Consider the following 24,055-nt stretch of genomic DNA (forward strand, 5'->3'; position numbering starts at 1 on the left):
GGAAAGTTATGACCAACCTAGATAGCATATTCAAAAGCAGAGACATTACTTTGCCAACAAAGGTTCATCTAGTCAAGGTTATGGTTTTTCCTGTGGTCATGTATGGATGTGAGAGTTGGACTGTGAAGAAGGCTGAGAACCGAAGAATTGATGCTTTTGAACTGTGGTGTTGGAGAAGACTCTTGAGAGTCCCTTGGACTGCAAGGAGATCCAACCAGTCCATTCTGAAGGAGATCAGCCCAGGGATTTCTTTGGAAGGAATGATGCTAAAGCTGAAACTCCAGTACTTTGGCCACCTCATGCAAAGAGTTGACTCATTGGAAAAGACTCTGATGCTGGGAGGGATTGGGGGCAGGAGGAGAAGGGGACGACAGAGGATGAGATGGCTGGATGGCATCACTGACTCGATGGACGTGAGTCTCAGTGAACTCCAGGAGTTGGTGATGGACAGGGAGGCCTGGGGTGCTGCGATTCATGGGGTCGCAAAGAGTCAGACACGACTGAGCGACTGATCTGATCTGATTCATTGGAAGGACTGATGCTGAAGCTCCAATACTTTGGCCACCTGATGCAAAGAGCCGACTCACTGGAAAAGACTCTGATGCTGGGAGGGATTGAAGGCAAAAGGAGAAGGGCGCAGCAGAGGATGATATGGTTAGACAACATCACCAACTCAATGGACATGAATTTGAGCAACTCTGGGAGATAAGTAAGGACAAGGAAGACTGGTGTGCTGCACTCCATGGTGATGCAGAGTCAGACAGTGATATAGCAACTGAACGGCAACAACAGAACAGCTTGAAGGTATGAGCTTCCTAAAGTCAAACAGGATAAACATGCAGCCTATAGGTAAATGGATATTAAATAGGAGATAAAGGAGAAGATCGGGCTTCCCTTGTAGCTCAGTCGGTAAAGAATCTGCCTGCAGGAGACCGGGGTTCGATTCCTGGGTGGGAAAAGTGGATATTAAATAGGAGGTAAAGGAAAACATGATATTTTAGGTAAAATACAGATACAATATTTAAGTTCTTCCCTAAGTACTTTGTGCAAAAGATAATTCCACTATTCCAGATGGTTTGATGATAACAAGTTTGTAGAATTAGGAGAACCAACAACAAAATTCTGCAGGACAGTAACATCTGTAGAACAAATGGAGAAAGAGGTGACTTTCAGGAAAACTAAGAAGGCACTCTTAAATGTAGAAGAACTAGAAGAATGGATTTTTGAAGACACTAAGATTTTTAAAGTGTATATAATCAGAATAAGTTAATTAAGATAGAACTGAAAAGAATCAGTTTGGTATTTGGTAGTAAAAAAGCAATTAGGAAGCAACAGTGGAGACCTCTCAGTAAAGTAGGGGTAACATAGCCTATTTATAATGAGTTGAGAAAAGAAAAGGTGGAAGGGAAAAAGAAATAGCAAGTACAGGCCAAACTCTTGCTAAAGGATTGTATGGACAAGAAATGATGCAAGGGAAGAGCTAAAGAAATTACTGGGTTGAGGAAGATATTTTTCTTAAGATGAGATCAAGCTAAACATATTTATGTGGTAAAGGAAGCACAAGCAAGGAAGGGAAATAAAGAAAGAGAGGTGGGGACAAATAGATAGTGATAGAGGTCTCCAAAGAACTAGAGAGTGATAACGATCCACATGCAAGGAGGGAGCACTAAGAAGAAGAAAGTTCTCTTCTTCCTGGAATCCTTGTCTCTTTAACTCCTGTTTCAGAGCTGGAAAATTCAGAGCTCTGAAATAAGTGAGAGGATAATTGACAGGTTGCATTAGGATGGTGTTGTTCAGTTGCTAAATCATGTCTGACTCTTTGCAACACCATGGACTGTAGCCCCACGCCCACACCACCACCCCCACACCCCGCCACCTACTGCTGGCTCCTCTGTCCATGGAATTCTCCAGCCAAGAATACTGGAGTGAGTTGCTGTTCCCTTCTCCAGGGGATCCTCCCAAACCAGGGATCAAACCCATGTCTCCTGCATTGCAGGTGGATTCTTTACCACTGAGTAGCCAGGAAAGCCCCTACAACAGCACAGCTCTTAATAATTTGTTGTGTAATAATAACTGAAGTCCCCTTACACAATTTTAAAAAATAGTTTTTATATTTAAGGCAATACTTGGAAGAGTTTGGATATGGAAAAGTTATTCCTTGAGGATGCTGTTTGAATAGTGATCCTGTTTTTTTTTTACCTTATTATTATTATTAGTAATTTTTACTTTACAATATTGTATTGGTTTTGCCAGTATGTAAATCATTCCACACAATACCATCAGCAGCAGAATAATTATGGAAGGTCATTTCATTTGAAAACTCTAAGTCTCTCATAAAGAAAACTGGTTTTAAAAGAAGTGTTTCCATCTCTTTGACTTCTATATGGAGGGAGTATTTTGGGGGAGGGAGGTATTTGGTTTTGTTTATGAATTTAGCGATTATGTGGGTCTCAAAAAAAATAAGGTAAATGATTGAAGTATGTACAAGTGGGTTTATAAATGCTTGATTCATATCACTGACAAGCAGCTTATGAAAGTCATTAAGAAAGTGGATTCTGAAACTGAACTGCCCAGGACTGAATCCCTTTTCTTGAGCAAATTATTTAATCTAAGTCTGAGTGCCTTACTCTGAAACAGAGCAATGAATAACAGCAATAATAATCGTATTACTCACGTCATAAAATAATTAAGAGGTTTGTGTGTATGTATGTTTTTTGTGTGTGTGTAAATGCACTTGGAGTGGCTAAAGATGCATTTGAAGTGGCTAAAACATTTCTTTCTCCCAGAATGTAATGAGTTTCCTCACAAATAAGAATCAGCTAGAAGATAAAGTGATCAAACCACATATTTGCTATAATTTATTAAAACTCTAGGATTTTGACATTTTTATAATCTTCATGTTAAAGACAGAAAAAATGCTGCACTATTTATTTGACCCAAGGAAAAGCATTAAGTAAATTCAAGACCACATACTTAACCAGGATCAGCTTAACCTGGAAAATCAACTTACAGTGTGTGTGTCCTGTATGTATGTATGTGTGTGTGTGTGCGTGTGTGTTGTGGCAAATACTACTTAAAGAAATTGAACAGCAGGTGCCTGTTATTAAAGTCAGTCTCTGCCAGTTTGCAGTGCATCCCACTGACCTCCTCAGAGGGAAACAGCCACTGGAAATATGAAAATCCAGTTACAAATTTCCACAGAGCCCTGTGAGACCTATAGATGGGTGGACACAGAGTAGAGATGCATATTCCAAATAGCTGACATTTTGATAATACATTCTTTTGAAAGAGACATCAGAAAAGGAGACCTTTACTAGTTCTGTCTCAGAATGTCAGTGGGGTGCTTCAGGGATTCACTGAAGTCCTCATCCTGTTGAACTTCCACCTTTTGATCAAAAACGTCAGTTCTAAAACAAAACTAAATAAATAAAAGTTGCCTTTCTCTCATAAATTCCTCAAGGAGAAACAGATATGCAGTCATAAATTATAGATTCTCTGCCTTTTAAAAAATGGCACTTTGTACAATGTCTGCAATCTGATTATTTTTTAATCTTTTCTCCACACAGTATTTCAGAATTATCATACTACAATGACATTAGGAATTCATATTCAGAAAACTAATGGAGATCCAAGGTTGATGGAGAAGAGCTGAACACCTTGGGAATGAATTCACCATTTTAATACATGTCACAGCTATAATCTAATGATAGCTGTTAAATGTACGTTGATCTCAAAGTTCCTGATTGCTGATAATGAAAATGGCTCACTGAAATGTAACAAGGTTTCATAAATAATTCCATTGGTTTGAATGAGGACCAGTGAACCACAATTTCCATTGCATTTTAGGCACTGACATCTAAAAAAATATAAATATGCCTTAATACCATGAAAAAAAAAGGTGGGATATTTAGTATCTTTTCATGTTTATGGAACAAACCCCAAACCCATAGGACACATGAGAGTCTGCATAAATAATGTAGTTATATCTACCCAATACATGCCTATATCTGGAAAACAAAGAATAACGTGGCTTTCAAATAAAAATTTTTTCTAACCCTTTCTTCATCACTCTTCTCACTAAAACAGATAAAGTATGCCTTCTCTATCAAAAGACAAACAGCAGAGAAAATATTTGCAAACCGTGTATCAGATAAGGGTCTAGTATCTAGAAAATAAAACAATTCTTAAAACCTAACAGAAAGAAACAAAAAATAGGAAAAGAGTTCAACAGACACTTCTCCAAAAAACACGTATTAATACTGACCAATAAAGCATAAAAAGATGTTCAGCATCACTATTAATTAGGTAAATGAAAATCAAACCACAATGAAATACTACTTCATATTCATTACAGTGGATATAACTTAGAAAATGAAAAATAATATGTTGGTTAAGAAGTGGAGAAATCCAAACTCGAACTGTTGTTGGGAATGTGGAATGATTCAGCCACATGGGAAAAGTTTGGCAGTTCCTTAAAAAGCTTAAATATTGAATATGCAATCCCACAGTTCCACTCCTAGGTATATACCCAAAAGAACTGAAAGAGGTACTCAAAACAAATGTACACATCTGAGTATTGATAGAAACAAGGTTCAAAATAGCCAAAAGCTGGAAACAGCCCAAATGTTGATCAACAGATGACGGCACAGACAGAAACCAGTCACAAGAGGTCATATATTATATGATTCTCCAAATATTTTTTTGTGGCACACAAAACATATTTTACTTATATCAGTGATCCAGAATAAGTACATCCAGAGAGTCAAAAAGTAGATTAATGGATTTCAGGGCCTTTGTGGGGAGAAAGGAATGGGGAATGACTATATGCTGTGATATATTTCCTTTGTGGGTGAAGAACATTTTTGAAACTAAATAGAGGTGATAGTTGCACAACTCCGTGAATATACAAAAGACCGCTGAAGTGTTCACTATGATTAATTTTATATTGTGAGAATTTCACTTCAAAAGTAAAATGTCAGACAGTATTCCTACATGAGTCATCCCCCTGACTGTCTCAAGATTTATATCTTAACTTTCTGTATCTTCAACCTCTCAGTCTCCCACTTTTTGTTTTATTGAGATATAATTTACATACCATAGCATTTAGCCATTGGAAATACATAATACCATGGTCTTTAGTATATTCACAGAATTGTAACAATCATCAAAATCTGATTGTAGAACACTTCCCCAATCCAATAACAGTCAGTCCTAACCCCAGATAGCTAATAAGCTACTTTTCATGTCTATGAATTTGTCTATTCTGGACATTCTATAAATGGAATCACATAATATGTGGCCTTTTTTGTCTAACTTCTTTACTTTAAAATGGTGTTTTCAAGGTTCATCCACACTTAGAAGCATCGATACCTTCTTCCTTTTATAACTCATATAAATGCTACATTTTGTTTAACCATTCATCTGTTAATGGACATTTGGGTTGTTTCCAGACTTTTGTCTACTATCAGTAGCGGTGCTATGAATATTCATGTGTAAGTTTTTGTGTAGATATGTTTTATTTTTCTTGAAGTTATAACTAGGAGGGGGATTGCTGGACCATAAGGTAATTCTACAGAGAAGGCAATGGCACCCCACTCCAGTATTCTTGCCTGGAAAATCCTATGGATGGAGGAGCCTGGTAGGCTGCAGTCCATGGGGTCCTAAGAGTCAGACACGACTGAGCAACTTCACTTTCACTTTCCACTTTCATGCATTGGAAAAGGAAATGGCAACCCACTCCAGTGTTCTTGCCTGGAGAATACCAGGGATGGGGGAGCCTGGTGGGCTGCCGTCTATGGGGTCGCACAGAGTCGGACATGACTGAAGTGACTTAGCAGCAGCTGCAGCAAGGTAATTTTAACATTCTGGTTTGGTTTAGTCATTCAGTTGTGTCCAACTCTTGAGACCCCTTGGACTGTAGCCCACAAGGCTCCTCTGTCCATGGGATTCTCCAGGCAAGAATACTGAAGCGGATTGCAATTTCCTTCTCCAGGGGATCATCCTGCTCCAGGGGTTGAATCCTGATTTGCCGCAATGCAGGTGGATTCTTTACCAACTGAGCTACCAGGGAAGAGGAACTGCCAAATTTCTTTCTACAATGGCTCTTGACAATACCATTTACATTTCTCAGTTTAATGTAATTTACTTTCTTTGTCTGCCATCTAACATATGCACTTACAATCAGTAGAAGATTGTGTTCTACCCTTTCTTCTTAGGGTGGCTCCTAGAGTTCATGGAATTGGAGGGAAGTGATAGTATGGCACCAAATTTGCCACCCAGTGCTACAAGAATTAAGTCACTAGTCACTGCATTTGTTCACCTTCAATATACACTGAAATGAATTCAGAGCACAATGAAGCACCCTGTCTTCAGGGAAATTTGGCAGAAAAGACTTTTAGATAGTTAGATATTTTCAGGAGAAATTTTTTAAAAATCAAATTCTTGCATTTTTGCATACTTAGAAAAGCACTAAAACTATGAACTAAGATGTTTGTTCCAAATGAATAGCAAATGCAGAGTTCCAAAGAATAGCAAGGAGAGATGAGAAAGTCTTCCTCAGTGATCAATGCGAAGAAATAGAGGAAAATAATAGAATGGGAAAGACTAGAGATCTCTTCAAGAAAATTAGAGATACCAAGGGAACATTTCCTGCAAAGATGGACTCGATAAAGGACAGAAATGGTATGGACCTAACAGAAGCAGAAGATATTAAGAAGAGGAGGCAAGATTACACAGAAGAACTGTAAAAAAAAAAAAAAGATCTTCATGACCCAGATAACCATGATGGTGTGATCACTGACCTAGAGCCAGACATCCCAGAATGAGAAGTCAAGTGGGCCTTAGGAAATGTCACTATGAACAAAGCTAGTGGAGGTAATGGAATTCTAGCTGAGCTATTTCAAATCCTAAAAGATGATGCTGGGAAAGTGCTGCACTCAATATGCCAGCACATTTGGAAAATTCAGCAATGGCCACAGGACTGGAAAAGGTCAGTTTTCATTCCAATCCCAAAGAAAGGCAACACCAAAGAATGTTCAAATTACCAAACAACTGTACTCATCTTACACGCTAGCAAAGTAATACTCAAAATTCTCCAAGCAAGGCTTCAACAGTATATGAACTGAAAACTTCCAGATGTTCAAGCTGGATTTAGAAAAGATGGAGGAACGAGAGATCAAATTGTCAACATCTGCTGGATCACAGAAAAAGCAAGAGAATTCCAGAAAAACACCTACTATCTACTTCTGCTTCACTGACTACACCAAAACCTTTGACTGTGTGGATCACAACAAACTGGAAAATTCTTCAAGAGATAGGGATGCCAGACCACCTGACCTGCCTCCTGAGAAGTCTGTATGCAGGTCAGGAAGCAACAGTTAGAACTGGACATAGAAAAATGGACTGGTTCCAAATCGGGAAAGGAGAACACAAAGGCTGTATGTTGTCACACTGCTAAGTTAACTTATATGCAGAGTGCATAATGAGAAACGCTGGGCTGGATGAAGCACAAGCTGGAATAAAGATTGCAGGGAGAAATGTCAATAACCTCAGATATGCAGTTGATTCCACCTTTATTGCAGAAAGTGAAGAACATCTAAAGAGCCTCATGATGAAAGTAAAAGAGGAGAGTGAAAAAATTGGCTTAAAACTCAACATTCAAAAATCTAAGACCATTGCATCCAGTCCAATCACTTCAAGGCAAATAGATGGGGAAACAATGGAAACATAGTGACAGAATTTATTTTCTTTGGCTCCAAAGTCACTTCAGATGGTGACTGCAGCCATGAAATTAAAAGACACTTGCTCCCTGGAAGCAAAGCTATGAACAACCTAGACAGCATATTAAAAAGCGAAGACATTAGTTTGCTGACAAAGGTCTATCTAGTCAAAGCTATGGTTTTTACAGTAGTCATGTGTGATGTGAGAGTTGGACTATAAAGAAAGCTTAGTGCTGAAGAATTGATGCTTTTGAACTGTGGTGTTGGAGAAGGCTCTTGAGAGTCCCTTGGACCTCAAGGTGATCAAACCAGTTAATCCTAAAGGAAATTGGTCCTGAATATTCATTAGAAAAACTGATGCTGAAGCTGAAACTCCAATACTTTGGCCACCTGATGCAAAGAACCAACTCACTGGAAAATACCCTGATGCTGGGAAAGATTGAAGGCAGGAGTAAAAGGGGATGACAGAGGATGAGATGGTTGAGTGGCATCACTGACTCAATGGGCATGAGCTTGAGTAAACTCCGGGAGTTGGTGATGGACAGGGAGGCCTGGCATGCTGCAGTCCATGGGGTTGCAAAGAGTCAGACATGACTGAGCGACTGAACTGAACTGAAGATGTCTGTCCCTTGTGACTAGCTACAACCTTCTACTGAGATCTATGTTTGATTGTGCATATTCTCTTCACCTAAACCACATGCATACTAACCACCACCCCCTCTTGCTCCTTCAGAGAAGTTTTCAGAGCCCTCTGAGAGGCTGTCTCCTGGGCTCTAGTCTAAGACACTGAATAAATTTGACTCATGGCTTTTATTCTTGTGTGGGTTTTGTTTTTTTTTTAGTTGACAATAGAAAGGTAAAATAGTGCGTAAAGTATAGAAAGAAATAAAGGTACAATACTTGGTTAACTGAATTCACAATCATAGGAATCTGAACCTTATATATGCAAATATAATTAGAATAATGCTTATGATGTGCATACATGTACCCTTGATCAAATCTTGGAAGTTATGTCTCAGGAAATGACTATTATACCTTTAATTGGTTGGAGGAAACTTTCTTCAAACTGGGACCGTAGCTGTTTAAGTGATGGAAGACAGAGAGTTGGCAAGTTTTACAAGCAGTGGTCCTGGAGGAAAGCAAGAAATTTGACTGAGATAATTAAAAGCAAACAACAAAAAGATCAGAAGAATCACAGATTTGTATAAAGAGATTTAGAGTAGAATCTTGGTCCAAATTTGAAGGACGTTTGGAAAGTCACTATATGATGCAAAGGAAGCAGGTGGCAAGGTTAAAGCAGAGGTCAAATTGATTTAACAGCAGTTCTAAGAAATTGCTGGAGTCAGGCAGGACTGAAGTCTGCAAGTGAAAAGATATAAAACCAGGCCAGGTGGACGAAGCTGGCTCTGATGCTTGGCAGCTTATACACTTGGTTAAGAGTATGATTGATAAAAGTCCACATGATACTAAAAGGCTGATTGGAAACTGTTTACAGCAGAAAGAAGTGAATACTTCAAGACCAGTCTCTGATCCTCTTTTGTGTCCATCTTTTATATAGATTGATGAGAAGAGAAAAGAAAGTCAATTTAGATGATTTAAGAAACACTCTCCTTCCAGCCAGCCATGCACACTGAGTCTGCTGTTTCCAAACACACTGGTGATAGGAATTACCTGGCAGCAACAAGAAATATCTTTCATTAAACAGAAGGTTTTTCAAAGACCATTCAGTCAAGCAAATGGCTACCTCATTAACCAAACTGGGAAGGAGTCCAAATATTTACAGAATAACTATATTCAACACCTATGGCCCATCCCAAGCTTCTTTCATGGGCTTTCCATCCTTTCAGCTGAATTAAAGCAGCCTACCATTTTCCCAGGTAGCGTTTCAATGCTTTTTTTTTTTTTTCTTATTCCAGACAAAGCATGACAGACACTGATAAAGGAAACTACGTATTAATTTTCCATCACCCAAAATAAAGAAAAGAAGACATGTTCAGATGCTCCATGCTTCCACTGAGGCTTGGTGTATAAATTCCAAGCCATTCATTTAAGCGAGTTCACGTCATCATTTGTTCAGCTATGCATGAAAGCTTAACCAGTCAGACTGCAGAAAACATATAATTATCATGTCTATTCTAATTCTAAAACTCCCTTTGAGTCCCTTTTGCAAGTAAAATTATCTCAAAAAGCAATATTCTGTTTATTTAGTCTCAGATCCTCTCACTTTAAAAAAGTATTACCTGTAATTTGATTGGGGGAAAAAAAAAAAAAAAAGGTTGTTCAAAATTTTTGCAGCAGTTTAGTGTACTAAAATAAAATCAGGCTTAAGGAGACGGTATTTGCCTAAGATCTCCCTGACCTCTACTTAAAACCTACTTTCTACAGTATTTTCTATATACACCCACCCTTAGGTTCTTAGTGACCTCCAATTTCCTCTTTACTCTCGGGATGCTAATAATCAGAAGCCATGACGTCATGCTTCAGAAGGTTCTTATCCAGCCTCCAATCAAAATACACCTGCCTTTGGCTTTAATTTTTTAGAACTTCTCTCTTGAAAGGCACTTTAGTCCTCAGATTTATTAATTATGATTGGCTGTTTATCTTAGCACCCCTCTAAGAAAATGTATTTAAATCCAAACAGGAACCTTCTGTTCATAAATCTTCATTCAGAGAAATAATCCTGATGGTAGGAACGCCAAGCACTACATAGCAGGCTACTCTGGAGAAATTCTGAACAAAACATAAGCAACTGCCTTTTTCAACTTTGCATCAGACTGATTGCCTCAGTCTAGAAAATAAATGCACATGGATAGAAAATCTTCAAAGAGCAAAGCCTAAAAGCTAAGTCACAGGAGTCGTTCATCATAGCATTAGGTAATTCTTGACCCTTGGGATGATTGATGTGTTTAATTTAAACTGGCCTGGGTACACTCGATGTGTCCCTGACGTGGTAATAGGGTGAGTGGGAGAGATGGAGGAGATTTTAATGGAAAGCAGTTTTCTTTCAAACTTCCTGTGTGTTTTTTTAATGACAATTTCTAAAGTGTTTTAATCACTGCCATATTATTCAATTCTACCCTATTCTCTGGGTTTCTTCTAAAATAACAGTGAGGTATAACATTATCTTAAGTCCCATTGCATAAGTGGAAACCTGCATTATCATATGTAAAATAAATAGCCCACGGGAATTTACTGTATGGCTCAGGAAACTCAAACAGGGGCTCTGTATCAACCTAGAGGGGTGGGATGGGGTGGGAGATGGGAGGGAGGTTCAAAAGGAGGGGATGTATGCATACCTATGGCTGATTCGTATTGAGATTTGACAGAAAACAGCAAAATTCTGTAAAGCAATTATCCTTCAATAAAAAATTAATTAATTTAAAAAATAAAATAATAGTGAGATATAACTTTGTCTTAAGTCCCACTGCATAAACCATTTATTTTTAAATAACTAACGAGTAATAAAGCCTTTCATAGAGAACTCCTTCAGTTTCTTAGGACAGTAGAAACTGGAGTCAGGTGAAATCCCACTTAATATGTAGAAACATGTTAGTAGACATAGTGGAGTTCATATTAGTGGGCTCTGATTTAGTCTTTCTATTTAAGGGAAAATAGAGGAATTAAATACATGTGACAGAAATAAAACTTATTGCATTCTATGACTTTCTGGTCTTCATTGCTAATAAAAAAAAAAGCTTTTCTATTTGTAATTTAGTATTCCCTAAATTGGATAACAGAATATGATTGAGGTAGAGTTGTTAAACTCTGGTATTAAATTTTGATACATATATGAAATGTCTAAGTAGTTTTGATGAAGGAAATGCTTTGACATGGTCTGATTTCCCTGATTATTTTTTCAAGTATTGAATATTTACACTTATGTGGGCCCAATACTGTGCCAGATTCTATGGATAAGACAGTGAGCCCCTTTATTTAGATAAGCAAAATACTTAATAACAAAAAGTTTCATGAATAAAAATATAATCAAATTATACATGTAGTACCATGAATAAAAACTAAATGTGCTTTGAGGGCATGTCACAAGAGACCCTAATGTAGTCTGGAAGATCAGAAAAGATCTCCCTGAGGAGGTTATTACCTGATCAAGTTCTGCAAGATGCTTGGGAGCTACACAGTGGGCACTATAGGAAGAGACCCAGATGGGAAGTGTGGCCGTGAAACATGATGACAGTGATGGGAGAAAACTGTGAAACATGAGGATGAAAATATAGGCAGAAAGCAAATAATGGAGGGCATATTACAACAGGCTAGCAGTTTTGTTTTCCAGCCTAAAGACACTATTTGATGAAAGTGTTTTAATTAGGATATAGCATGAGCATAGCTAGCATGAGGCAAAGCTATTGTTTTTCCAGCAGTCATGTATGGATGTGAGAGTTGGACCATATAGAAAGGTGAGAGCCAAAGAATTGATGCTTTTGAACTGTGGTGTTGGAGAAGACTCTTGAGAGTCCCTTGGACTGCAAGGAGATCCAATCAGTCCATCCTAAAGGAGATCAGTCCTGGGTGTTCCTTGGAAGGACTGATGCTTAAGCTAAAACTCCAATACTTTAGCCACCTGATGCGAAGAACTGAATCCTTAGAAAAGATCCTGATGCTGGGAAAGACTGAAGGCGGGAAGAGAAGGGGACGACAGAGGATGAGATGGTTGGATGCCATCAGCAACTCAAAGGACATAAGTTTGAGTAAGCTCTGGAAGCTGGTGATAGACAGAGAGGCCTGACATCTTGCTGTAAATGGGGTCGTGAAGAGTCAGACACGACTGAGCGACTGAACTGAACTGAGCATGAACACCTATTCACCTTTACACCATTCTGGTGCTAACAAGGAGAATGGATGGAAATTGAATCAAAGTAGAAAAATCAAATTTTCAGTTATCATATCAGTCCAGAAGAATGGATTGTAGCTTAACTTTAATGGAAATTGTAAACTGGAGAGACATAGACAAACTTAAGAAATAGTCAAGAAGTAATGTAGACAGAATCTAGTAAAGGATGAATTACATTTTCAGGAGAAACAGGCCTTTGTCTTGTGCAACTAAACAGATGTGTTGCCATTTGCTGAAATAAAAGAAAAGTGACAGCAGAATCCAGTCTTGTAACATAAAAAGTTCAATTTTTATCATATTGCTCAAACTTTAAGTTCCCTTGAGGCATCAGAGAGGAGATGTATTTAAATACATGAATCTGAAACTTAGGAAATAAATGTGAGCTATAGATATAAAAGATATATATAGATATAAATATGAAAGATGATGCTGTGAAAGTACTGCACTCAATATGCCAGCAAATTTGGAAAATTCAGCAGTGGCCACAGAACTGGAAAAGGTCAGCTTTCATTCAAATCCCAAAGAAAGGCAATGCCAAAGAATGCTCAAACTACCACACAATTGCACTCATCTCACACGCTAGTAAAGTAATACTCAAAATTCTCCAAGCCAGGCTTCAGCAATATGTGAACTGTGAACTTCCTGATGTTCAAGCTGGTTTTAGAAAAGGCAGAGGAACCAGAGATCAAATTGCCAACATCCACTGGATCATGGTAAAAGCAAGAGAGTTCCAGAAAAACATCTATTTCTGCTTTATTGACTATGCCAAAGCCTTTGACTGTGTGGATCACAATGAACTGTGGGAAATTCTGAAAGAGATGGGAATACCAGACCACCTGATCTGCCTCTTGAGAAATCTGTATGCAGGTCAGGAAGCAACAGTTAGAACTGGACATGGAACAACAGACTGGTTCCAAATAGGAAAAGGGTTCGTCAAGGCTGTATATTGTCACCCTGTTTATTTAACTTATATGCAGAGTACCTCATGAGAAACGCTGGACTGGAAGAAACACAAGCTGGAATCAAGATTGCTGGGAGAAATATCAATAACCTCAGATATGCAGATGACACCACCCTTATGGTAGAAAGTGAAGAGGAACTCAAAAGCCTCTTGATGAAAGTGAAAGTGGAGAGTGGAAGAGTTGGCTTATAGCTCAACATTCAGAAAACGAAGATCAGGGCATCTGGTCCCATCACTTCATGGCAAATAGATGGGGAAACAGTGGAAACACTGTCAGACTTTATTTTTATGGGCTCCAAAATCACTACAGATGGTGAGTGCAGCCATGAAATTAAAAGACGCTTACTCCTTGGAAGGAAAGTTACGACCAACCTAGATAGCATATTCAAAAGCAGAGACATTACTTTGCCAACAAAGGTTCATCTAGTCAAGGTTATGGTTTTTCCAGTGGTCATGTATGGATATGAGAGTTGGACTGTGAAGAAGGCTGAGTGCCGAAAAATTGGTGCTTTTGAACTGTGGTATTGGAGAAGACTCTTTAGAGTCCCTTGGACTGCAAGGAGATCCAACCAGTCCATTCTGAAGGAGATCAGTCCTGGGATTTCTTTGGAAGGGATGATGCTAAAGCTGAAACTCCAGTACTTTGGCCACTTCATGTGAAGAGTTGACTCATTGGAAAAGACTCTAATGCTGGGAGGGATTGGGGGCAGGAGGAGAAGGGGACGACAGAGGATGAGATGGCTGGATGGCATCACTGACTCGATGGACGTGAGTCTCAGTGAACTCCGGGAGTTGGTGATGGACAGGGAGGCCTGGCGTGCTGCGATTCATGGGGTCACAAAGAGTCAGACATGACTGAGTGACTTGATCTGATCTGATCTGATCTGATAGATATAAACCAGGATCATTGGCTCATAGATGGCAAACAACATGATGAACATGAAGAGAAAAAGAGTCTAGGATGGAATACTGAGAAATAATTCCAGTTCAGTTCAATCACTCAGTCGTGTCCAACTCTTTGCGACCGCATGGACTGTAGCATGCCAATCCATCAACAACTCCTGGAGTTTACTCAAACTCAAGTTCATTGAGTCAATGACGCCATCCAACCATCTCATCCTCTGTTGTCCCCTTCTCTCACTTTCAATCTTTCCCAGCATCAGGGTCTTTCCAAATGAGTCAGCTCTTCGCATCAGGTAGACAAAGTATTGGAGTTTCAGCTTCAACATCAGTAAATCAGAACTGATTTACTTTAGGATGGACTGGTTGGATCTCCTTGCAGTCCAAGGGACTCTCAAGAGTCTTCTCCAACACCACAGCTCAAAAGAATCAATTCTTCAGTGCTCAGCTTTCTTTATAGTCCAACTCTCACATCCATACATGACTACAGGAAAAACCATAGCTTTGACTAGACGGACCTTTGTTGGCAAAGTAACGTCTCTGCTTTTGAATATGCTATCTAGGTTGGTCGTAACTTTCCTTCCAAGGAGTAAGTGTCTTTTAATTTCATGGCTGCAGTCACCATCTGCAGTGGTTTTGAAGCCCATAAAAATAGTCAGCCACTGTTTCCACTGTTTCCCCATCTATTTGCCATGAAGTGATGGGACCAGATGCCGTGATCTTCGTTTTCTGAATGTTGAGCTTTAAGCCAACTTTTCCACTCTCCTCTTTCACTTTCATCAAGAGGCTTTTGAGTTCCTCTTTACTTTCTGCCATAAAGGTGGTATCACCTGCATATCTGAGGTTATTGATATCTCTCCCAGCAATCTTGATTCCAGCTTGTTTTTCTTCCAGCCCAGCATTTTTCATGATGTACTCTGCATATAAGTTAAATCAACGGGGTGACAATATATAGCTTTGATGTACTTCTTTCCCTATTTGAAACCAGTCTGTTTTTCCGTGTCCAGTTCTAACTGTTGCTTCCTGACCTGCATACAGATCTCTCAAGAGGCAGGTCAGGTGGGCTGGTATTCCCATCTCTTTCAAAATTTTCTAGTTTGGAGAGGGAGAGGGTGGGAAGATTTGGGAGAATGGCAATGAAACATGTAAAATATCATGTAGGAAACGAGTTGCCAGTCCAGGTTCGATGCACGATGCTGGATGCTTGGGGCTGGTGCACTGGGACGGCCCAGAGGGATGGTATGGTGAGGGAGGAGGGAGGAGGGTTTGGGATGGGGAACACATGTATACCTGTGGCGGATTCATTTTGATATTTGGCAAAACTAATACAATTATGTAAAGTTTAAAAATAAAATAAAATTAGAAAAAAAATTTTTCTAGTTTGCTATGAAGATTCCATATATTATTGCTGTGTCTCCTAAAGAACTTTTGGGATGGAGTAAAACTGTAAAACTAGAAGACAGGTGAATTTAAGGCAATAATGTGTGCATTATGAATAAAATGAAAAATTAGGGATAACTGGACATGGAACAACAGACTGGTTCCATATAGGAAAAGGAGTTCATCAAGGCTGTATATTGTCACCCTGTTTATTTAACTTATATGCAGAGTACATCATGAGAAACGCTGGACTGGAAGAAACACAAGCTGGAATCAAGATTGCCGGGAGAAATATCAATAACCTCAGATATGCAGATGACACCACGCTTATGGCAGAAAGTGAAGAGGAACTCAAAAGCCTCTTGATGAAAGTGAAAGTGGAGAGTGAAAAAGTTGGCTTACAGCTCAACATTCAGAAAACGAAGATCACGGCATCCGGTCCCATCACTTCATGGGAAATAGATGGGGAAACAGTGGAAACAGTGTCAGACTTTATTTTTCTGGGCTCCAAAATCACTACAGATGGTGACTGCAGCCATGAAATTAAAAGACGCTTACTCCTTGGAAGGAAAGTTATGACTGACCTAGATAGCATATTGAAAAGCAGAGACATTACTTTGCCAACAAAGGTCCGTCTAGTCAAAGCTATGGTTTTTCCTGTGGTCATGTATGGATGTGAGAGTTGGACTGTGAAGAAGGCTGAGCGCCGAAGAATTGATGCTTTTGAACTGTGGTGTTGGAGAAGACTCTTGAGAGTCCCTTGGACTGCAAGGAGATCCAACCAGTCCATTCTGAAGGAGATCAGCCCTGGGATTTCTTTGGAAGGAATGATGCTAAAGCTGAAACTCCAGTACTTTGGCCACCTCATGCGAAGAGTTGACTCATTGCAAAAGACTCTAATGCTGGGAGGGATTGGGGGCAAGAGGAGAAAGGGGATGATAGAGGATGAGATGTCTTGATGGCATCACTGACTTGATGGACTTGAGTCTGAGTGAACACCGGGAGTTGGTGATGGACAGGGAGGCCTGGCGTGCTGTGATTCATGGGGTCGCAAAGAGTCGGACACGACTGAGCAACTGATCTAATCTGATCTGATTCAACTCAATGAGCGTGCTTATTATATAAGAAGAAAGACCCAAAACTAGTGGAAATTAAGTTTACTCTCTTGCCATGAATTTGAAAATTATACTTATTGAAGCCATAAATTTTGAAAATTCTGTATTTAATGGTTTTTTAGTGTCTTAGAGATAAATATTATAGCATATTCAAACATAGATAGCAAAGATGTTGCTTGAGCTTAAAGAGACCATCAAAATCAGGGCATTCCATGCATGTTCTGTGTCAGTTGAAAATATATGTGTTTGCATCTTTCTTATTCTTTGCTTAATCTTCTATGATCTTAGCATTAATTGCTCCTCAAAATTTCTGGCAGAAGTGAACTCATTTGAGTTCATGCAAAGTCATTAAGCAACCTACATATTATCTTGGGAATAACCACATTTGAGTCCATGGATATCAATCTTCAAAACAGACCAGAGGCTTCCTAATATACTAGACAATAGTGTAACCAGTAAACCATAACTATTTCTGTAGAAATTACTTTAACAGCATCTTGGGAATTTTGTCTCTTTACTGATTTCTATGTTTCTGCACTTTTTCCAGCTTATTGAGATATAATTGACAACATTTTATTGGTTTTAGGTGTAGAACATGATAATTTGATACCTGTATATATTGCAATTTGGTTACAACCAAAATTAGTTAACATTCACTACCTCACCAAGTTATTAATACAATTTTTATGATACCTTTTAGTATGTATCTTCTTAGCAATTGTTAACTACAGTCACCATGTGTAGTGGGAAATTCCTAATAATGTACTTTCACAGCCTTGGAAATTTCACAGAAATAACACCAGGAAAAACAGCATATATTAAGAAAGTATGTTAATTATTATCTTTCAAGTTTTTCTTAAAAACAATCACCCTGTTACAAAGCCCAAGGCCAGACCCAGAAGGGAATATGACTGAGATCATGAAAGCACGGACCTTGGAATACCGGGTGGGCGCCAGGCATGAATGCTGCCTACGCACTTGCTAATTGTTCCTGAGCCCAGAAGGGAAGGGCCTGCGGTAAACACAAGGAGATCTGGACCACGTCAGTGTCCTCCATGACATTTAGGAGTATGTGATTAACACAGCATGTGTCTTGAGAAAGACAAGATCGGAGAAAGTCTTGTAGTCTTTGAAAGTCTTGAAAGTAGCCTTGAAAGTCTTCCTAGCAATTAGGAATTAAAGGTGGACTCAGAGTGGACTCTGCACCTCAGTCCAATAGAGGCTGCAGGTGCCCTGACCATTGCACTGCATTTTGTGTCCTGTCATCATTTTCATCACTCCCTCCCAGACCATTAGGGCAACAATCATGCTTTATATTACATCCCCAAACCCAGAACTTACATATCCTATAACTAAGCTTTGAACGTCTGACCTTTTGCATTTAATCTCTTGATTTACCTCGCTATTTTGGAAGAACACCTCATGTTTTTCTGAAGAAAGAATATATAGTGTGTGTATATATATATATATATATATATTTTTTTTTTTTTTTTTAATTATTACATGTCTGAAAACGTGTTTGTTCTATCCTTGCACTTGACTGACAGGTTACTAAAGCATTCAGTCACATGGAAATCACTTTTCTCGTAAACCATGAAGGCACTGCCCCATTGTCTTTGAGTTTCCCATATTGCTGTTGATATAAATAGTGATTTCTCTTTTCTTTCCTCTGTGATTTTTTTTTTTACCCGTATGGAACATTTAAGAACCTTTTCATCACCAATATTTTGAAATTTTCCTATTAATGAGTCTTGGTGTAAGTGTTCCTTTGTCCATCATGCTGAACAGTCACTTGGCTCCTGCAATATGGAACAATATGCCCTTAATTCTGGTTAATAGTTTTTTATCTTTGTTAATTTTACTCCCTCTCAACTTTGTTTCCTTGAAATTCCTGAAAATTTTGCAGATATTGGAATTTCTGAACCAATTCTCCATCTTTTTTTCCCCACTATTTCTTTCTCTTTTATTCTATTTTCTGGGAGATTTCCATAATTTTATATTCCAAACTTTATAATGATTTTATATGTTATCTATTCTTTTACTTTTCAAGGTAAAAGAATCTTTTACTTTCAATTCAGGTCAGTCGCTCAGTCGTGTCCAACTCTTTGTGACCCCATGGACTGCAGCATGCCAGGCCTCCCTGTCCACCACCAACTCATGTCCATTGAGTCAGTGATGCCATCCAGCCATCTCATCCTCTGTTGTCCCCTTATCCTCCTGCCCTCAATCTTTCCCAATATCAGGGTCTTTTCAAATGAGTCAGCTCTTTGCATCAGGTGGACAAAGTATTGGAGTTTCAGCTTCAACACCAGTCCTTCCAATGAACACCCAGAACTGATTTCCTTTAGGATAGAATGGCTGGATCTCCTTGCAGTCCAAGGGACTCTCAAGAGTCTTCTACAACACTACAGTTCAAAAGCATCAATTCTTCGGCACTCAGCTTTCTTCACAGTCCAATCCTCACATCCATACATGACTACTGGAAAAACCATAGCCTTGACTAGACAGACCTTTGTTGACAAAGTAATGTCTCTGCTTTTTAATATGCTGTCTAGGTTCATCATAACTTTCCTTCCAAGGAGGGTCATTTAATTTCATGGCTTCAGTCACCATCTGCGGTGATTTTGGAGTCCCCAAAAATAGTCAGCCACTGTTTCCACTGTTTCTTTCTTTTACTTTCACTTTTTTTTTTCTTTTACTTACACTGTTTTCTATATGGCTAAATTTTTTTTTGTTGTTTTCTTCTACATTTATATTGACTATTCTTCCAGGATATTCTTCCATTTCTCTCTGCATGTATCTTTCATTGTATAAGCATTTCAATTTTTTGGTGATCCTTGGTTATTCATTAACAGCTAAGCATGAGGTTAAGTGTGAGCCCTCAGTGTCTTAGGCATGGGCTTCAAAGTAGGATGACTGAAGGAGTCAGTTCCCTGTTATATTAGGGCACCACCTGCTCTCAGTCACCCTTTCTCTTTTAACAGTCCATTTCCTCAGAGATAAAACTTATATTCTCCTGCCCAGGAGCTATGAACCTGGCTGCTATAATAGCATTGGGAACAGTCAAAGAAGGCAAATGTCTTTCTCCTTGCTTTGTATGTGGAGTTAATTCCCATATTCCTATGGCACCCATGCCCTCCACTGTACTTGATGTTCAGGAGTCAGAGTCCCTCTGATTCAGCCTCTCTAGTGATGAGTCTTCATTTCTTCTTTGGGGGTAGAGAAGAGGAGGTATCTGACTATGATGGTTGTGGAGAAAATTGGTGAGTCTTCTCATACAGACTTTCTGCTGACTCTTCTGTCTGTAAGACACCCTTTACAGTTGATCTCATTGATAACTTGGTTCTCCCAGTTTATGAGCCTATTGGGTATTCTGATATACAAACTATCTTCGGCCATCTTAATTTTGTCAGTTTGGTTGCCATTTTTATCTTCTTTCCAGTGTCCACACATTATTGATATTGCTCCTCACCAGATCCACATTCTCTATTTTTTTTTAATAAACAGCAGTTAATTTGATCCAGACATTGTTATACGTTCTTTGCAAGTACTGAATTATACTGTACCTGGAACAATCCTATGGGATAGGCATTATACAGATGAAGAAACGGTTACGAAAAGGTTAAGTACATTGCACAATTTACAATGCTGGTAAATGCAAACCCTGAATTAGAACCCTGGCTCTTGGATCCAGGTTTTTTACCCCTTCTCTAACAGACTATTAGTGGGCATGATTTAGCCATGCTGAAAGTGCTAATAGGAACACTTTCCCCACATTTATAAACACCAAAAAAAGAGAAGACTCCTTTTTATTAGTTACTTTAACCTTAAGAGTTTTTACCCATTTATCCCCTTATTTTCCATTTCTATCATGTTAATCAGAAATCTTAATAGTTCTTAAAATAAGAATATTTTAAAGGTAGGCTACATTCATATTTAAAATCTGGTGGTACTGTGTTTAATTATCATCCAACACATCAAATAACATCAAAACTAGTGAGAAATGCTTGACTTCAATCTAATTCATCTGTTTCTGATCTAGAAATTTCTTTGATCTTAAACTCAACATTAACCCAAAGTACTAGCAGCCTATTAAACAAGATAGTACATCACCAACATACATACAATAAAAAAGGGATATTAAACTATAAATAAATTCTGTACTGACCAGATCTATATTTATAGGTGCTAAAATAATAAGAGGTGACAAGAATAGTAAAGCTACTGAAAACAGGTCAAAAGTAGAAATTTGGAATGTTCTAGTCTCAAGGGCAAAGTAGTGGTGGTTGAGGGAGCAGACCTGATGGGGGAAAAGTCCACTGAAACCTGGAGAAAGGCAGAGTGTTGCTGGGCAGCTTCTCCTTTCCCCTATCAGTACTTCAGGACAACCTAGGGAATGGGAGAAAACACTTGCAAATGATGTGACAGACAAGGGCTTAAACTCCAAAATATACAAACAACTCAACAACAACAAAAACACAATCGAAAAATTGGCAGGAGAAATAGAAGTCAGAAGGTACATAAAAAGATGCTCATCATCAATAACTATTAGAGATAAGCAAATGAAAGCTACAATAAGGTACCACCACACATAAACCAGAATGGCCATGATTAAAATTCTACCAATAGCAAATGCTGTAAAGAGTGTAGAAAAAAGAGAAGCCTCCTACACTTTTGTTGGGAATATAAATTGGTACAGCCACTGTGGAAAACAGTATGGAGCTTCCTCAGAAAACTAAAAACAGAACTATGATATGATCCAGCAACCCCCTTCCTGGGCATACACCCAAGACAAAACTAATTCAAAAGATACATGCACCCTTATGTTCATAGCAGCACTATGCACAATAGCCAAGACAAAGAAACAACCTAAATGTCCATCAACAGATGAATGGATAAAAGAAGATGTGTTATGTACACACACACACACACACACACACACACACACACACACACACACATAATGGAATATTACTAGGTCATAAAAAAGAACAAAATGATGTCATTTGCAGCAACATGGATGCAACTAGGGATTATACTACTAAGTGAATTAAGTCAGAAAGATAAATACAATATGATATCACCTATATGTGGAATGTAAAATATGGCACAAATAGAAACAGACTCACAGACTTGGTTTGCCAAGGGGGAGAGGGAGAAGCATAAATTGCAAATGTAGGGTTAGAAGATGCAAACTATTACACTCAGAATAGATAAACAACAAGGTCCAATGTATAGCAGACGGAACTATAGCCTACTCCTGGGATAAATCATAATGGAAAGGGTGATTAAAAAATAATAGATATTATGATCCAGCAATCCCACTGCTGGGCATACACACTGAGGAAACCAGAAGGGAAAGAGACACGTGTACCCCAATGTTCATCACAGTATTGTTTATAATAGCCAGGACATGGAAGCAACCTAGATGCCCATCAGCAGATGAATGGATAAGAAAGCTATGGTACGTATACACAATGGAGTATTACTCAGCCATTAAAAAGAATACATTTGAATCAGTTCTAATGAGGTGGATGAAACTGGAGCCCATTATACAGAGTGAAGTAAGCCAGAAAGAAAAACACCAATACGGTATACTAACGCATATATATGGAATTTAGAAAGATGGTAACAATAACCCGGTGTACGAGACAGCAAAAGAGACACCGATGTATAGATCAGTCTTATGGAGTCTGTGGGAGAGGGAGAGGGTGGGGAGATTTGGGAGAATAGCATTGAAACATGTATAATATCATGTATGAAATGAATCGCCAGTCCAAGTTCAATGCACGGTATTGGATGCTTGGGGCTGGTGCACTGGGATGACCCAGAAGGAGGGTATGGGGAGGGAGGAGGGAGGAGGGTTCAGGATGGGGAACGCGGGTATACCTGTGGTGGATTCATTTCGATATTTGGCAAAACTAATACAATATTGTAAAGTTTAAAAATAAAATAAAATTAAAAAAAAAGAAAAATAAATAATAGATATATGTGTGTATATAACTGAGTCACTATGTTGTACAGCAAAAATTAAATCCCTGTAAATAAATCAACTATACTTCAGTTTTAAAAACTAGAGGAAAAAAGAACTTCGGGGCTCTGCCTTTCCACATGGAGGCTGGGCAGTTCCTCCTCTTAGAGCCCTCCTGAGACAGAGACTCTGATGGAACACAGCTTCCTCCCCAGGATCTTCTGAAAAAGGAATACAGAGGATGTTGCTGTTTTCATAACATACTTGACATTTATGAGTATCAGACCAGAATATATTTGAAAAGCACACAATATGGCTTTGAAGAAAAATCTTGCTGATAATTTTAGCATAAATTATGTAATCCACTGACTTATTCCACATCAAAATCTAAAGATACTTGTATTGTGTCATCACACAAACAGATGCAACTTAAAACATTCCAAAAACAGTCATTTGGAATTTTGTCTGGACCTGCATTAAAGTAATTGAGAGAATGGAAAGGTTCACAATCTTGAGACTTCTCATTCAGGAACTTGAAAACTAAAAGATATGAATTGGCATGACTGGGTTTCTGTTCTTTCTGAAAAATTGTTTCTTCAACCAAAGCCTAACAGATCACAGGAATGGCTTGGAACAATCTGGGAGGAAATAAATTTGGACAGATAGTGAAGAAATAATAGAAATGGTTGTATTAAAGGGAGATGATCCTTTTCTATCCAGCAAATAGAGAATCAAAATCATTTAGATCAGTAAACAGCCATAAACCTCAATTTCTTAAAACTATTTTCAGATTTCTGCCTGAAAAAAGGATTGAGTATTATTTCTAAGGAGCAGATTTCAGATGTCTTGATATAAGTTAAAAGAAAATGATGTTAATAAAAATTGGCATTTATAAAAATATGGAAGCTTTGTTTATGAGAAACTTTTCAGTAATGCCCATAGCTTAGATTACCATGATACTTTTTGAAGATAATACAAACTTCCACTAGAAACTAAACAATATTTTGCAATATTTGCATCAACTTCTTAGAATTATAATGTTATAGGTGGAATTTAAATTAAGTTCATAATATTCCCTAATCCATTTCCCTTTTCTTTTACTATGCCTTTCCCTCCTGTCCTCCCAAGAATTAACCATTAATATAATTCAGTATTTATTTCTTC

General features: G+C 38.4%; 1 pseudogene; it reads right to left on the bottom strand.

Moving 5' to 3' along the window:
* Nucleotides 1–24,055, bottom strand: part of LOC113894926 — a 186,511-nt pseudogene that overhangs the window by 116,303 nt on the left and 46,153 nt on the right.

The sequence above is a fragment of the Bos indicus x Bos taurus genome, chromosome 7, assembly GCF_003369695.1.
Source record: "Bos indicus x Bos taurus breed Angus x Brahman F1 hybrid chromosome 7, Bos_hybrid_MaternalHap_v2.0, whole genome shotgun sequence".
In the NCBI taxonomy this organism is placed as follows: domain Eukaryota; kingdom Metazoa; phylum Chordata; class Mammalia; order Artiodactyla; family Bovidae; genus Bos; species Bos indicus x Bos taurus.